Genomic DNA, 16,911 nt, shown 5'->3' with positions numbered 1-16,911 from the left:
AGTAAGAGGGCATTAAATTGAAGGGACACACGCAGGCCATCAGTTACCAGCCTGTGCTCTGACAGCCTCACCATTCTCTATGAGTCCAGCTGGGCTTGTGTGGGGTGCAGAGAGCTGCCCCTCATACCCTGGCTCTCTACTAAAGTGCTTAACTGTCTGAGAGAAAATACCAGCACTCCTGCCCAGCTCTGGGTGAAGTTGCAATAAAATAATTGAAATTAAGTGGCTTGGATCTCAGAAGGGAAGGGGCCACTGGTAGGGAAATATAGAGCACACATTCATTCAACAAATATTTGTTCAGCATCTTATATGCCAGGCACAGTGCTATGAGCTATGAATATGGCAACGATCAAAGCAGGTAAAGGCCCCGTCCTCATGGAGATCATATTTGTGGAAGGATTGAAATCTACCGTCTACAACTCATAGGTGCAATAAAAGTATAGGTTCTTTATTTTTTATAAGTGACAGGTTTTTTTTTCTTGTGCCTCCCCTATCTATTATTGACAGAGAAAAATATAAACCTGATTATTAACAGTAACTTAGTCTCTTCCAGTTTAAAACCATCTCACATAAGTTAGTGCTTAGTATCTTTTGAGAAAAATGTTCATCTTTCTGTGCCTTCACCCCTTCCTCTACTCAAGATGGTGTCTGGGTGTTGGCCAGTCCACATATGGATCCTTGTGCTGTCCTTGGACTGTTACCTAAGAGGCCAGGGGACAGCACATGGACCTATATGTGGACCACCCTCCCCTCCCCACTGATTCAGTGGTAGGGTGGGAAACCCAAGGATATCTTGGTTTAGAGGAAGGAAAACCCATCTGTAGCCAACTGCCAGAGCCCCGCCCATATCTCCTCAGCACCCCACCCATGCTCCAAGGATGATTACTGCAGCTGTGACCCAAAAGACCTGGCCACAGGAGCATGCTTGGCCTGTGCACTGGACAAGGCAGAAGTACTAGTGATGTAATGCCCACAAAAATACCCTTAAACCAATGACCAATGGGGAGTTGATGGCTACACCATTGTCCTCACCCATTGTATGGAATAACTCTGAGGGGTGTTCTTAATTGCCTCCCAGAGTTCCCCAGTGGGATTAGGCTTCAGTTGCCCACAGTGGTAAATTATTTGATCACACATGATTTATTCACAGGCTTTCCTTCTCTGCCTCCCTCCCCACTCCACTATCGGTATTTCCAGGGCTCATCCCCCAAATAAACTAGTTGGTCTCAAATTCTGGACCCAAGGTCTGCATCTCAGGGAACCCTAAGACATCATCCATTTAATATTTTTTAAATGTCATATCCATTATATATTTTATTGGGGGGTGATAGATAATAAACAAATATAGTAGAAGCTCTTTTATCTCATGTTATCGAAACAGATATTTGATCAGTGCATCAAAAATATTAGTTCAAATGTGGATTAATCATAACATATGATGCATACGTACCTTAAGCATTTTAGTCTAATTTAAAATAAGTAAATATATAGTTAAGTGCCAATCTTTTGACAGAGGGCTAATCTTCAGAATATTCTGCATTGCTCACTAAGGCTTCTGGGTAAGTGGAGATATGCTTGGGGAGAGCTTGAAGAAGAGGCAAAGGGATGACAGAAGGGAACTGATCAGTGAGAGCCAGCTCTAGAACTCAAGGCTTGTGAGTCCCAAGGCTTGTAAGACCAAGGCTTGTCAAGGTTGGAATGCCCCACGCTTTATATGGAGTCAAAATTGCAGTGAAGCCACTGGTCTCCAGCCCTTCCAGGGGCCCAGGGACAGTGTGCGATCATGTTTCCCAGCAACACTGCTCCAAAGACATGGGCAACTGCTGTCCAGTTTCACATCCCAGGCCAGCTACCCTGGAGGAATTGAACCTGACCTACCCACTGACCCACAGAGACAAAACCCAGAGGGCCCCCAAAGAGAGCGTGAGAGGGAGCTGCCTCCTGGGATAGTGTGTTGCTTTATGGCAAGGTCACAGGGCATCTATGTGGGAAGTTTTCCCAGATTGCCCCACCCCCAGCCATTATACAGTTGGGCCTTCTAAGGAGCAGATTGGAGAAAGGGCTTAGAACCAACTTTATAATTCTCATAAGGAGCACTGCACTTCATACAAATTAAAGTGGTCTCATGGTTCCTAATGATTTTCCCAATGGCCATGCTAGTGTTCCCCACTTTTATTCTGGAAATGGAGCCATGAGCCAGACCAGTTAGAGACATCTGGAATTTTTCACACCAGAGCTGAGGAAACGTTCTCTATCCTCCAGGAGTTGCTAAAGCTGGAAGGCTATGATTCTGGAGTTGCCAGAGGCCACATTCCCCTCCATATAGAGAACGACCATCTGTGAGAGGCAGGGATGACTCCAACGAGCAAGAGAGAAGAGAGAGAGAAAAGCTTGACGGCATTTTAGACTGGACGTCTAAATCCAGTCATTGCTGGGGTCAGCTCCACTCTGTACGATCCATGATTTGGTTATGTGAGCCAATAAATCCCCTTTTCGTGCTCAAAGTAGTTAGAGTTGGGTTTCTATCACTTCTAGCAAAGAATCTTTGACTAATACAGATATCCTCAGCAATGGAAAAGATGAGGAGTTTTCAAAGGGCCTCCCAGGCAACAGATGTTCACAGGCAGGGACTGGAGAGAGAGGAAGAGGAACACAGAGATGACTGCATATAGGAAATACATCCCGGGGACTCCTAGGAATACATATACCCCTGCTTAATTCTTCTTTTCTCACACACACACACACACACACACCAGGGATAAAGGGGAAAAAGACCTTGAGGAAAATATATTGTTATAACACAATACTCTGTGTCAGATACTTATTATTTAACCTCTTTGTAAAGCCCAGACCCTCGGTGTATTCTCTTTCACTATATAAGGCAGCAAAGAAAATATACACTTTAGCTATTATTCTGACTCCTATTCTCTCTCTCTTTCCTGAATCATTTCTAAATTAATTTATTACCTTTTATAACCTTATATAACCATAAAAACTAGAACAGATCCATTCTTTATGAGGAATTGCACAATTCGTATCTCCTCTCAAACAGAAGGCCTCACGTGCATGTAAAAGCTCGAACATAAAGCACTGGGGTTATTTGTCAATCCAAGAGCAGGCCCCAGCCTGGTGGGCAGAGGAGGGAGCTTAGAGAAATAAACTTGGAATCAATGTTTTATTTCTTTTTTATTATTGGGAAGAAATGTTAGTTAATTGAGAAAAAGGAGTGTAAGTTTTTCTAAAGCTCTGTTCTGGGAGGTGGGGGAGGAGTTCATTGTATGAATAGTCATCATTTGAGGGTTAATTGTTCTTTAATACTTTGGGATTGAAGGGAAATTATGGAGGAGGGCTTGAGGGCTTGAGGTCCTATATGAGTAAAAAATGCTGAGAAGAGACACCATGGGCTTTTGATAGATGATAGATTAGACTGTTGTCAGGAGTATCTCCCTCCCTCCCCTCTACCTCTGTGGATGGAGTATACTTCCTCACCCCTTGACTCTGGGCTTGGCCATGCGACTTGCTTTGGCCAATGGGCTTGAAATATGCTTGTGCAGTTGGGCACCCTCTCTTGCCATTCAGCCATCATCAGGAGAGAAATAAGTTCTGGTTAGCCCGCTGGTTCTAGGAGGAGAATGAGAGATACATGCAGCAGAACCACCCAGCTACCAGGAAACTCATAACCCAAAGCTAAATGCTGTTGTGTACTGCCTAGATTTTAAGGTTGATTGTTATGTGGCATTACTAGAGCAATAACTAATTGATAGAACACAATGTGATTTCCCTTGAACAGGCAAACTAGTGAAGACTGGCAACATTTGGGTTGTTTTACTAATAAAAGTTAAACTCCTGATGTGAGCAAATCTTTTACCTTTTATTATTACTGGTTTAAGTGGAATCAGGAGTTGGGGAGAGAATGGTGAAGTTTTAGCTCCGGGACCTCACAGCACAACTAAGCCTATCTGATCCAGGGCATGGAGTTTGTGGTCAGCATATCCATGGATGTGGTTTGTTGGGAGAGGCAATCCACTTCTCCCAACAAACCGTGGGCCCTAAGCTTCCATGCACATTCTTGCTGGATATGCCAAGAACGCAAGGTCCTGACTGCCTTCTACTCAGGCCATTTCTCAGGACTGTGTTTGTAGCAAGCAACCTTAACGGATGAAGTAATGTCTTCCCCAGACAAAGAGCTGACTAGTTACTGCTCAGTGTAGAAGCGGTAGATTCTCCAAGCTCAGTATTCTTCTCCTATAACACAACTCACTGTGTGTGCAGGCCCACCTGTATCACCTCCTTGGGACTTGGGAGACATGGGAAATCAGAGTATGCCTGACAATCTGGCTACTCTTTCTCTGTAAGTAATACAGTCCCTGGTTCTGCCCCAGAACTCTGTCTTCTGCTAGCACCCATGAAGCAGTCTAGCTTCTCAGCTTGTAAGCAGGGTAAACTCTCAGACCCTTCACAGCTCCTGACATGAGTCATCTCTCATGAATGTTAGCTGTCCCAATGCACTACACAGGAATGACGTCTGTGAACTCCTTTATATTTAAACAAAAAAATAGATTAACATAAAAATATAAGTAAACAAGGATAAAAGTGTGTATAAGTTAGGCTGGGATTATTCAAAGGCTGGGCTCAGTAAGGACTTGACCACAGCACCTACACATGGCTCCTCTATGTTGCTTGGGCTTCCTTATAGCATGGCAGATTCAAGGTAGTCAAACTTCTTACACAGTGGCTCAGGACTCCAAGAGCAACCCCTAGGAGAGGTCATTAGGATGGGTCCTAATCCAATATGATTGGTGTCCTTATAAGAAGAGGAGATTAGGACACATGCTCACACAGAGGAGAGACCATGTGAAGACACAGGGAGAAGATGGCCACCTATAAGCCAAGGAGAGAGTCCTCAGAAGAAATTAATCCTGCCAACACCTTGATTTCATACTTCTAGCCTCCAGAATTATGAGAAAATAAATTTCTGTTGTTTAAACCACCGAGTTTGTGGTACTTTGTTGTGGCAGCCCTAGCAAACTAATACAGGGGTCTAGAGCTAAGCAAAGAGTTCTTAGATGTGACACTAACAGCATGATCCATAAAAGGTAAAACTGATAAATTGGACTTATTAAAAACTTTTGCTCTGCTCCTTTTAACAATAAGAGGATGAAGGGGGCTTCCCTGGTGGCACAGTGGTTGAGAATCTGCCTGCCAATGCAGGGGACACGGGTTCGAGCCCTGGTCTGGGAAGATCCCACATGCCACGGAGCAACTGGGCCCATGAGCCACAATTACTGAGCCTGCGCGTCTGGAGCCTGTGCTCCACAACAAGAGAGGCCACGATAGTGAGAGGCCCGCGCACCGCGATGAAAAGTGGCCCCCACTTGCCACAACTAGAGAAAGCCCTCGCACAGAAACGAAGACCCAACACGGTCATAAATAAAAAATTAATTAATTAATTAATTAAATTTAAAAAAAAAAAGAAGAGGATGAAGGGACAAGCTACAGACTGGGAGAAACTTGTTGCAATCCACATATCTGACAAGGGATTATATAGAACATATAAATAATCTCAATACACAACAGTAAAAAAAAAAAAAATCCAATTAGAAAATGGGCAAAAGTCATGAATAAACTTTTCACCAAAGAAGATAAACAGAAGGCAAATAAGCACACGAAAGATGTTCAACATCATTAGCCATAAGGAACTGTAAGTCAAAACCATAATGAGATAATACTACATGCCTATCAGAACAGCTAAAATGAAAAATAGTGACAATGGCAAATGCTGGTGAGGATGCAGAGAAACCGGATCATTCCTACATTGTTGGTGGAAATGTAAAATGGTACAGCTACTCTGAAAATCATTTTGGTAGTTGCTTATCAAACTAAACATGCAGGGACCTCCCTGGCAGTCCAGTGGTTAAGACTTTGCCTTCCATTGTGGGTGGTGCAGGTTCGATCCCTGGTCGGGGAAGCTAGGATCCCACATGCCTTGTGACCAAAAAACCAAAACATAAAACAGAAGCAATATTGTAACAAATTAAATAAAGACTTAAAAAAAAAGAGGTCCACATCAAAAAAAAAAGCTAAACACGCAACTATCATACAATCCAAACTGTTTGTAAGAGCCCCAAAGTGGAAACAGCCCAGATGCCTTTCAATGGGTGAATGATCAAAATAGCTGTGGTATGTCCATTTCATGGCATACTAGTCAGCGAAGGAACAGACTATTGATACACGCATCAACCTGGATGAATCTCCAGGAATTAAGCTGAGTTAAAAGGTCAAGCCCAATAGGTTACATACTGTATGATTCCTTTTGTACAGCATTCTTCAAATGACAAAATTATAGATGTGAGGAACAGATTAGTGTTTGCCAGGAGCAAGGGAAGATGAGGAGAAGGAGGTGGTGTGACTGTAAAAGGGCAACACACACGATCATTGTGGAGGTGGAACTGTTCTATATGTTAACTGCGTCAATGTCAATATGCTGGTTGTGATATTGCACCACAGTTTTGCAAGATGTCACCATTTGGGGAAACTGGACAAATGGGACATGGAATCTCTCAGTATTATTTCTTATACTTCCATGTAAATTTATAAATGTTTTATATTAAAAGAGAGAGAGAGAATGGGAAATCTTTCTTTACTGATGTGAAAAGATCTCACTGTTAAGTGAAAGAAAAAAAAGGATCAGAAGAGAGTATTTGCATGCATAGAGAAATCTGGAAGGATACACACAGAACTAATTCAAGTGATTCCCTGAGGAATCCCTGAGGGTGGGGAGAGGTGGATGGGGAAGGGGGAGGGTGGGAGAAGTATAGACATTTTGATAATGTTGGCTTTTTTCGCTTTTGAACCATATGAAAAACAAGAAAAACAAACAACAAAAAAGATCCTTCTAGGGATTTCCCTGGTGGTCCAGCGGGTAAGACTCCGCGCTCCCAGTGCAGGGGGCCTGGGTTCGATCCCAGGTTGGGGAACCCGCATGTGTGCTGCAACTAAGAAGCCCTCATGCCTCAACTATGAGCCCACATGCTGCAATGAAGATCCCACGTGTCACAACTAAGACCCAGCACAGCCAAAATAAATGAATAAATAAATATTTTTAAAAAAGAAGATTCTTCTAGCTGCTGTGTGGAGAGTGGATTAGAAGGGCCAAAGGTAGAATTGGAGAGACCGGAAAGACTTTGCCCATCTAGAGAACAGCAGAACTCCACATTCTTCAGTGCAGCATAACCTGCCTTCTGAAACAAATCTAACTGTTCACCTCTGCTGAGAAAGCTTTTTCACCCCTAGATAAAGAACAGCAGCCCAGGGGCTTCCCTGGTGGCACAGTGGTTGAGAATCTGCCTGCCAATGCAGGGGACACGGGTTCGAGCCCTGGTCTGGGAAGATCCCGTATGCCGCGGAGCAACTGGGCCCGTGAGACACAACTACTGAGCCTGTGCATCTGGAGCCTGTGCTCCGCAACAACAGAGGCCGCGATGGTGAGAGGCCCGCGCACCGCGATGAAGAGTGGCCCCCACTTGCCACAACTAGAGAAAGCCCTCACACAGAAACGAAGACCCAACACAGCAAAAATAAATAAATAAATAAATTTTAAAAAAAAAGAACAGCAGCCCAGCATGACATTTAAGACATTTCACAATGTGGTCCCCAGCTGATCTTCCCAGGCTCATCCTCTCTCACCATCCCTTGAATCATGATGTTCTCTTTTATCTGAACACTTGAAGTACTATCACACCTCTGTGCCTTTGCTCATGCTGTTCCTTCTGGCTGGAATGCCCTTCCTGCACACTTCATCCTTACAATCTCCAACCCCTTAAGACCAAATTCAAGGTTCCCTTCCTTTGGATGCTTTTCTGACCAATCCATCTCCTAAAGCCCCATACACAATTAATTGCTCTCTGTTGAGGGTTCCCAAGGCACTTTCTCTAACTGCCATTTTATCATTTGTGACATTGGCATACACTCAGGTGTGAGTTTAATTAATTGTTATTACATAATTAATTGAGTGGTCATTTGCTTAATATCCTTCTCCCCCACTAGACTGCCAGTTCCAGGAGGGTAGGGACCATGATTGTTATATTATCTTACTGACTGGGACAGTGTCTAGGATCCTGGAGCTTACAGCTAAGGGGCTCTCTGGAAGGCTTGGGATCTTGAGCCCCCATTCTCTTAAAGGAGCAGTGTTCTGAATGGTGACGCACAGAGCATGTTCTAACTGGCACTGCAAAGGACTGAACCATCACTCTCCTTGTTCAGCTCACACAACCCTATTACTGGACCCCTACCAGGCAAGCCACTAATCTCCCTGAGGTTCTAACAGATGTAAGGGGTTAAACCCTACCAGCAGGGCTGAGTGGGTGGGGAAGCCTAGAGCTCCGTGTCCCACACAGTAGCCACTAGCCACAAGTGAGTATTTAACCTTAAATTAATTAAAATTAAATTAAATTAAAATTCAGATCCTTAATCAAGCTAGCTCAGTAGCCATCTGTGGCTAGTGGCTACTGTTATCGGACACTACAGAATTACAAAACATTTCCATCATCATAGGAAGGTCTATTGAACGTCACTGGCCTAGAGAATCACCACCACCCTTTTATTTTTTGGCCTCACAGCTTGCAGGATCTTAGTTCCCTGACCAGAGATTGAACCCAAGGCTATGGCAGTGAAAGCACCGAGTCCTAACCACTGGACTGCCAGGGAACTCCCGAGAATTACCCTTTACTGAGTGCTTCACACAAAATATAGCAGTCTGTTGAAGCATCTCAGTGTGTGTGCTTAGGGGCCAGACTGTCTGGATTTGAACCTCAGCTCTGCCAGTCACTAGCCGTGTGCCCTTGAGCAAGTTACTTCACCTCTCTGTGCCTCATTTTCTTCAACTATCAATTGGGAATCAGAATAGTATCTACCTCATGAGGTTGCTGTGAAGATTCAATGAGATAATACATGTAAACACTTGGAATATTACTGGCCCACAGTTAATGCTCAGTACTTTGTTGGTTTGTTGTCATTTTTTGTTTTTATCCAAACCTCACAACAATCCTATGAGATAAGTTATGATTATGATTATGATTATGATTATGATTCCCATTTACAGATGGGGAAATTGAAGCTCAAAGAGCTGAAGCAACTTATGTAAATTCACATGGTGAAAAAGTGGCAGAGCTGCCTTTGAACCCCCAAGCCCTCAGTTTTCTAGATTTCTTCCTTTTTGAGGGGTGAGGATGGATCTGGCCCTAGCTCCAGCTGGAACTTGGTCTAGTTCCATAGTCCTCCTTGCCAAGATGAGCTCCTGTCATCCCTTACTAGGGGCTCCAAGCACTTGACTGATGCCCCATCCCCATCAGCGTGAGGCCTCTGCCATCAGCTGGCATCCATCAGAAAGCCTTCTCCTTCCTGCTGCCCTAGATGAGATGCTGGACCCAGAGCACTGTGCAAATAGAACATGAATTCTGCTGACAGGGTTAATAAGCTTCCTAAATCAGCACTTGGACTTTTTGCTTTACATATATTACTCAAGTTACATGTCAGGGATTAATATACATTATAAACCAGATGCGCCGGTTACATATTTCTCTCTGGAACATCTCTTGGGTGCCTCCTGAAACTGCTGCTGGTGTTAATCACACATTCTTCCCACCATGCTTGGGCCCTGGTGAGGCCAAGCTGTAAGGAACCAGAGGCTGATTTTTCTCTCTTTGGATCCAGGCCCAGCTGCATTGGGTTTCACAACCATTTCTGTATCTTTCTGCTGTGCAGGCTGTGGCTTTCAGCCTGTTGTGTCCAGTGCTTAGCCAAGGTCTGGGTACATAGTACCTATACGGAGGAGGTGGCAGAGGCTGCTGATTGCTTACCTGAGGTCTATTTTCTCCTTGTTCCCAATGAACAGAACCCTGATATTGTTTGGGGCTGCAATGTACCAAGCTAAAAATATTCACCTTCCCTATTTCCTTGTGGCTAGGTACAGGTATAAGAGTCAGTTCTGGCCAATGAGATGGAAGAAGAACTATACTGGGACTTTGTGGGAAATCCTTACATAAGGAGAGTCCCTCACTTCTCGATTCTTTTTGTCTCTGCCTGGAAAATAGGCATGATGGTCACAGCTTCAGCCATCTTGCAGCCATGAGGTAACAAGCATGAAAATGAAAGCCTACATGCTAAGATGGAGGTGTAGAAAGATCGAAGGAATCTGGAATCACGTGGCTATATCTGAGCTTTTGTACCAGCCCTATTCTGCTTCCACCAGACACATTTTTATATAAGATAAATAAGCCCCCATCTTAAGTTTGCAGTTACTGGGGCTTATCATACTCCTGATGCATTTGCCTTCAGTGTCCCTGGCATCCACAGAGAAGCAGCTCTTGGTGAACCTCCTCAGACCTTGCTTCTCTTCTCTGAAATGAGCTCATCACCACATTCTTGCCCACACCTGCTTCTCAGAAAGTTTTAACCACATTCCCTGCTGGGTGGGCAGTGGACCATGGCCATAGCTGATTGAGTCAGTGATCTAAACCTGACCCAACCAGATCCTCTCCCTGAGAATTTCAACTGGACCCAGAGATTTGCATTCAGAACACACAAAGTGACATCTACAGCCCATAATGGCCCTGGGAGTGTTCTGTTTGTCCTATCTAGTGTTTTTTTCATATTAGAAACATCAGGCTTCCCATAAAGATCTGGATTTCTGGCTTCTCTTGAAACAGTGGAAAGTTGGGCATCACTGGGCTCACATTCCACATGGCAATAAATGGCTGCTGGTGAGAAGTGGCTGTTCCCTCTAGACAGGCACACAATCTTCCATATTCCACAGTCCCCACCCTGCCCCAGTGTGATTTTACACACGGCTCCACGTCACTTATTCCTGTTGCTTGCCTGGCTCCTTTTGGAACTGGAGTTTAAGATATCTGCTCTAATTAGTCTCTGTAAGGCCCTTGAATCATGGTGATGATAATAATGCTGCTGGTGAAGATAACAATAGCAACAATTATTGATGGTTGTTATGAACCAAGTAGTTTGGTGAGGGCTTTACATATATTATCTTATTTAGTCCTCAAAACAAGAAGACCCTACTATGATCATTGTACAGAAGAGGAAAGAGGTGCAGTAACTTGACCAAAGCCTCGCAGTTAGTAAGCAATACATCTGGGATTCAAACCCAAGCATTCTGGCCTCAAAGTGGGTGCTTCCCAACCAATAGACTATACTGTCTTCTCATGAATTAAGACAAAGCCACAGCTGGAGAAGGACGTGGCAGATGCACAGAGAGAGTGGGAGAAACTAAGGTAAGAGTGGGAGGCAGAGAGCGGCTGCCATGGCCCCTGGCTGTTTTCTGGTTCCTTGTGAAGCGTGGATGCACTCCACACAAGGAAACCTCCACCAGTTGGAATTCATAAATGCAAGCAACAGAAACTGACTCTAGTAGATTTCAGCAGAAGATGAATCAGTGAAATAGACACTGGAGAGCTTTCAGCATTGCTGGGAAGGCTGGAGAACCAGAATAGCCACCACGTTGGCAGAAGCACAGGGCTAGTCTGGTAAGGACCCTGCTGCCCCTACCACAGAATGTCAGACCTTTCAGCTTCCCTTTAACCCTGCTAAAGCTTCACACCTGACTCTAGGGACTGCCACTGGCCCTACTGCCTGGGCTGCCCCAGAGACAGAATATTGCTGCTTCTGTGGCCACTATCACCAGATTGGGCTTCTCCATTGTCTCTGTGTCTTCATGTCACTGGCTCCTCAATCAAAGTATAGTGTGTACCTCTAACCTAGGCCTAAGCCTAGGTTCCATGCCCAAACCCTAGTTGCAAGGGAGCCTGGGAAAGCAAGTAACTAGCATTTCCACATTCTACATCAGGAAGTGAGCTCTACTTCCCACTAAGACTCATATTGGTGGGAAATTCTCCAGACATTAAGTATGGGTTTCTGAGTCTGAGCAGTCAAAAGGGACAACTGTGCCTGAAGACTTTTAAACCGGCTGACCCAAGTGATACATCATTCAGGGTTGCATTAGGAAAGAGGTGGCACACTCAAATGGAATCAAGGAGAATAAAGAAGAATTTATAAAGGTGCAAGAAGGGTTAAGGGAAACTGGTAAAGGATGGGGAAACACCTCAGAGATTGCAACCATGAGAGGGGGCGTTATGACTCCAGGCTTGAAGGGGCAAGGAGAGGGGGTGCTTATGGGAATGTGGAAAGAGCTGGAGTTGTAGGAGAGGGTTTTCTAGAATGGTTCCAGTCTGTGTCCCCAGTGAGGAGGGAGCTGGGGAAATAAATAACTTCATTTCTCTTTCCTTCCATCCTCCAGTCTTCTGCAGGTGCCTCCCATTGGGCAAGCCCAACAGGAAGCCAGAGAGTAGAGGATCCAGCTGACATAGTCCATAGAGGTGAGCTGCTGGGGCACAGCATGCCTCGGGGGGGAGGGTGAAGGCTAGATCTGGAGAATAAAGAGAATAGCCAAAAACCCATGGTGTGATCTTGGTCCTATCACTTAATCAATTTGAACTGTTTTCTCCACTTTAAATTGAGAGGCCCTGACATTCTGTGGGTCTCTCAGGCCTTGCTGCTGACCACTCTGTAATTTCCTCCTTTTTGGCCTGTCCTGTAAGTTTGCCTCTATGTCAGTCTCCATATAAAAGTCAATGCCTTTTGTATCCAAAAAGCAGAGACTTTCCTATGTGGTCACAGGGATTCACAGGGATTCTCCTTTGCTGCAGGTGGAAACAATTCTCCATCCAGCTCCCCAAATCCTGTCTTGGTGACTCCTCTGGAATTTTTCCATACGGAACAACTTGCCCTTCTAAGGCATAAAATATCTGCTCAGATCTCAAGAGCTGCTCTGATGGAGCTTTTTATTTATCCTTTAGTGCCTCACTCATTCCCTTCTTCCTCTCACAACTTGATTCTCCAGCAAATTCCCATCCCTGCTTCCCATGTTCCCCTTTGAGTGATCATCTCTCTGTGACCCAGATCTTAGCCTCGCTCTCCTGCTACTGAAAAGAACATCACATCTCTGCCTTAATTACATTTTGGTGACTCCATTGCCAGCATGGTTTGAAATTGTTCTTGCCTAACTTTCTAGTGGAAAAAGCAAAGTTTCTCCTTATTCCTTAAAGTTTTGAGTGAGCAATGACACTATGAAGACTGAGCTCAAAGGAGTGACATTTAGCATTGTGATCATATAATAAAATCTGTGCACAGTTAAGACAACACACTTAACACATGATTACAAATGTTTAAGGTATACATATATAACAAGAGACAATTGTGTTATCAAAAAAAATTAGCACCACAATTCTTAGGGAGATGTGGCAGTATTGTGGACTCTGATATTCCACACAGACACGCCACCCCCCCTTGAAGAATGAAGGACTTGTTCCACCAGCTGCTGGGAGTACTGTTGGCAGGTGACCCTTAGCTGTAAGCCTTCTTTGAGAATTTCCTTGGCAGCTGCCTTTTTGAGGCAGCCTGTATACAATGATTGATCCACTTGGGAGCATAGATACCTGCTCCCCTTGCCCCCATTCAGGACAACTTTGAAGACTTATCCTAGCTTCAGAGTCCCCCATGGAATCAACTGAGGCTTTTGTTCTGACATCATAGTTTGACTTCTCCCTCTGCTCCATCCTATTCCTTTCTCTCTCTTCCACAGGTGTTGATCACAAGAGCACTCCCCAAATAACTCCTTGCATGCTAATCTCCATCTCAGAGTTTCCTTCCCAGAGAACTCAACCCGAAATCCTCCATGCGTGCGCACGCACGCGTGCGCGCACACACACACACACACCCCTTGTGTCCACGCCCATTGGAATGTGACTTTGCAGCTTCTCCAATCAAGAGATAGGGTCTATTTCTCCACTCCTTGAATCTAGCTAGGCTGGCCTTGTGACTTGTTTTGGTCAATAGAATGAGGCAGAAGTGATACTGTACCAGTTCTGAACCTGAGCCTCCAGAAGTCTTACATGCTTCTGCTCTCACCCTTGGAGCCTGCCACTACCATAAGAACAAGCCCAAGCTAGCCTGCTGGAGCATAAAAGACATGCGGCCAAGTCATAGCTATTCCCCAGCCAACAGCCAACCATCCCCCAGAAGCAGAGGCACCTACCTGACCACAATGTATGAATGAACTTAGCCAAGACTAGCAATACTACCTAGCTGAGCCCAGCCCACATTGCTGACCCAGAGAATCATGAGCTAATAAATACTGTTGTTTTAAGCCAGTTAAATTTTGGATGGGTTTGTTAGTTATGTAGCAATTCTTAACTGATACAAGAGGGAACTGCACTTGAGAAACCATCTTGATAATATAGAAAGTAAAACTGGGGCAAGAGTATCAGGCCACAAGCAACACAAGGGATGATTAAGCAACTTTCCATGAGAAAATGGAAGGAATCTATTTTTTTTGCCCCAGTGAAGCAGGTAGAAAGATGAGACTGGGGGTGGAGGCATAAAAAGTAGATAAGGAGGAGAAAGTTGTCAGCGTGATGGTATGTGACTGGGAACAATATGGGTAGAAGCAGCAGGTGGAATCCCCTACTGGGCGTGGGTCTGTATGCATGGAGATGGGGTAGCAGAAGGACATTTAAGCACAGATGAGCCTAATAGTTATTTTGAATTTCTTTGCATTTCACTGATGTAACCATTTCTTTGTTTATTTGCATGCTATCCAATCTTTAGAAACAGGAACCCTCCCACTCTGCTAGTGGAGGTGTAAACCAGGACATCTACTTTGGAGAGCAATTTGGTAGTATTATTTACCTAGCACAGTACAAAGTGCGCATGCCCTTTGACCAGCAATCCCACCTCTAGATTTTTATAGAGAAATACTTGTACATGTGTACCAGGAAACATGTACAACAGTGTTTGCCCTTTGCAGCATTTTCTGTAATAGAGGAAATTTGGAAAAACCTTAATTGTCTATAAGTAGAGCTTTAGATAGATGAATTTGTAAATATTCATACAATGAAACACTATAAAACAGTTAATATGAATGAACTACACACATATTTATATCTATCTATATATATCATCAAAGACAGATCTAAAAACACATTATTGCATGAAAAAGGAAGTTGCAGAAAATAAAGTATGATACCATTTTTGTATATCTTAAAATCACACAAGACAATGTTATAAGCATTTATGGACACAGTATATGCAGTGAAAATATGAAAACAAGATTTGGAAGGTCAGACACCAAATTTCTGATGGTGAATTCTTCTGAGGAGGGAAGTGTACATAGGAGATTTCACTTTTAACCCTACTAGATTTACAAAATCAGAAGCAAAATCTATAAAATGATATCATTAAATTCTGAGAGTTGGAGGGCATGGGTGTTTGTTAGATTACTCTGTGTTCTTTTCTGTATTTAAATTTTTTACCAACATAGAAAAAAAATTTAATTTTACCCATGAATGCTTTTTGTGATTTGGGTGGTTTATTTGTCTGTGTGTGTGACTGAGTTTCACATCTGGGTCACAGATTCATGCCAGAACCAGGCCCCAGAGGTGGATGTTACTGAGCATGTGGACCCCTGGAGTGTCCAGACTCTTGCAGAGTACTTTGTGGATCTACAGACTGTGGACCAGGAATCTGAATCAATCTTACCAAGATCACCCACAGTGAGAGACTCTAGGGTACGTCTGGGTTACCTGTATAAATTGTTACAGGCACTGACACCAGTGGTAAGCTGGTTTTATAAATTACATGAGCAGTGAAAAAAACTCTTCTCACTTTGCTAATTTTCCAGTGTCTGTGATCAGGGTAGAGATGGATGCATATCTTGGCATATTTTCTTGCATACATTTAGAAAATTAACTCTATTGTTTTGGGAAAATTATTCCACTCTATTATGAAGAATTCCAATAAAGCAGAAAAAGGTGAATGTGAAAGTAGAAATAAAAACCACACCAAATTCTGTGGTCTAGAAATTATAAGAGGTGAACATTATTTGAAACATCTTTCTATGCCATTGTAAAATTAGGAAGATGAGATGATAGAAATATTTTATTAAAATGGGATTATATTATAGATTCAATTTTTAATTTAAAAGTATTACATTTATGTTATTATAATTTACTAGAAGAAAAAGGAACTGGAGAGAAACTAAAGAGATTGTTGAAAGCCAAATAAAGTTTCTTTATTTCAAGAGATCATTTCTTAAAACACCTCTCTAAATTTACAAAGGAGAGATTACAAAAACATTAAAGTTGTGGTCATTATGTTTTTATTTTAAATTATATGTTTCAGTTTTTTCTATCTCCCCACTTTGAAAAATGATGAGCACTCTTACTTCTTTTTACCTCCCAGTTTTTATTTATATATATTTTTTACAATTTATTTTTACAATTTTTAAATAAAATTATTCTACAATTTACAGATTTTTATCAGTTTCACTGTGTTCTAACAATGTCTCATGAATTTCTTTTAGGCATTTATATTTTTTTTTACTGTAAGCCATATATCATAAAATTTACCACCTTAAAGTGTACAATTTAGTGGGCTTTAGTATATTTACCAAATTGTGCAAGCACGCCCACTAATTTCAGAACATTTTCATCACCCCCAAAGAAATCCTGTACCCATTAGCAGTCACTTTCTTTTTCCTTTTTAATTTTATTGAAGTATAGTTGATTTACAGTATTGTGTTAATTTCTGCTATACAGCAAAGTGACTCAGTTATACATATATATATCCTTTTTCATATTCTTTCCCATTATGCTTTATCACAGGATATTGAATATAGTTCCCTGTGCTATACAGTAGGACCTTGTTATTTATCCATCCTATATGTAATAGTTTGCATCTACTAATCCCAAACTCCCAGTCCTTCCCTTCCCTTCTTGGTAACCACAGATCTGTTCTCTATGTCTGTTGAGTCTGTTTCTGTTTCACAGATATATTCATTTGTGT

Source organism: Balaenoptera acutorostrata, chromosome 15 (assembly GCF_949987535.1).
Source record: "Balaenoptera acutorostrata chromosome 15, mBalAcu1.1, whole genome shotgun sequence".
NCBI lineage: Eukaryota > Metazoa > Chordata > Mammalia > Artiodactyla > Balaenopteridae > Balaenoptera > Balaenoptera acutorostrata.
Note: the sequence above shows the minus strand (reverse complement) of the source record.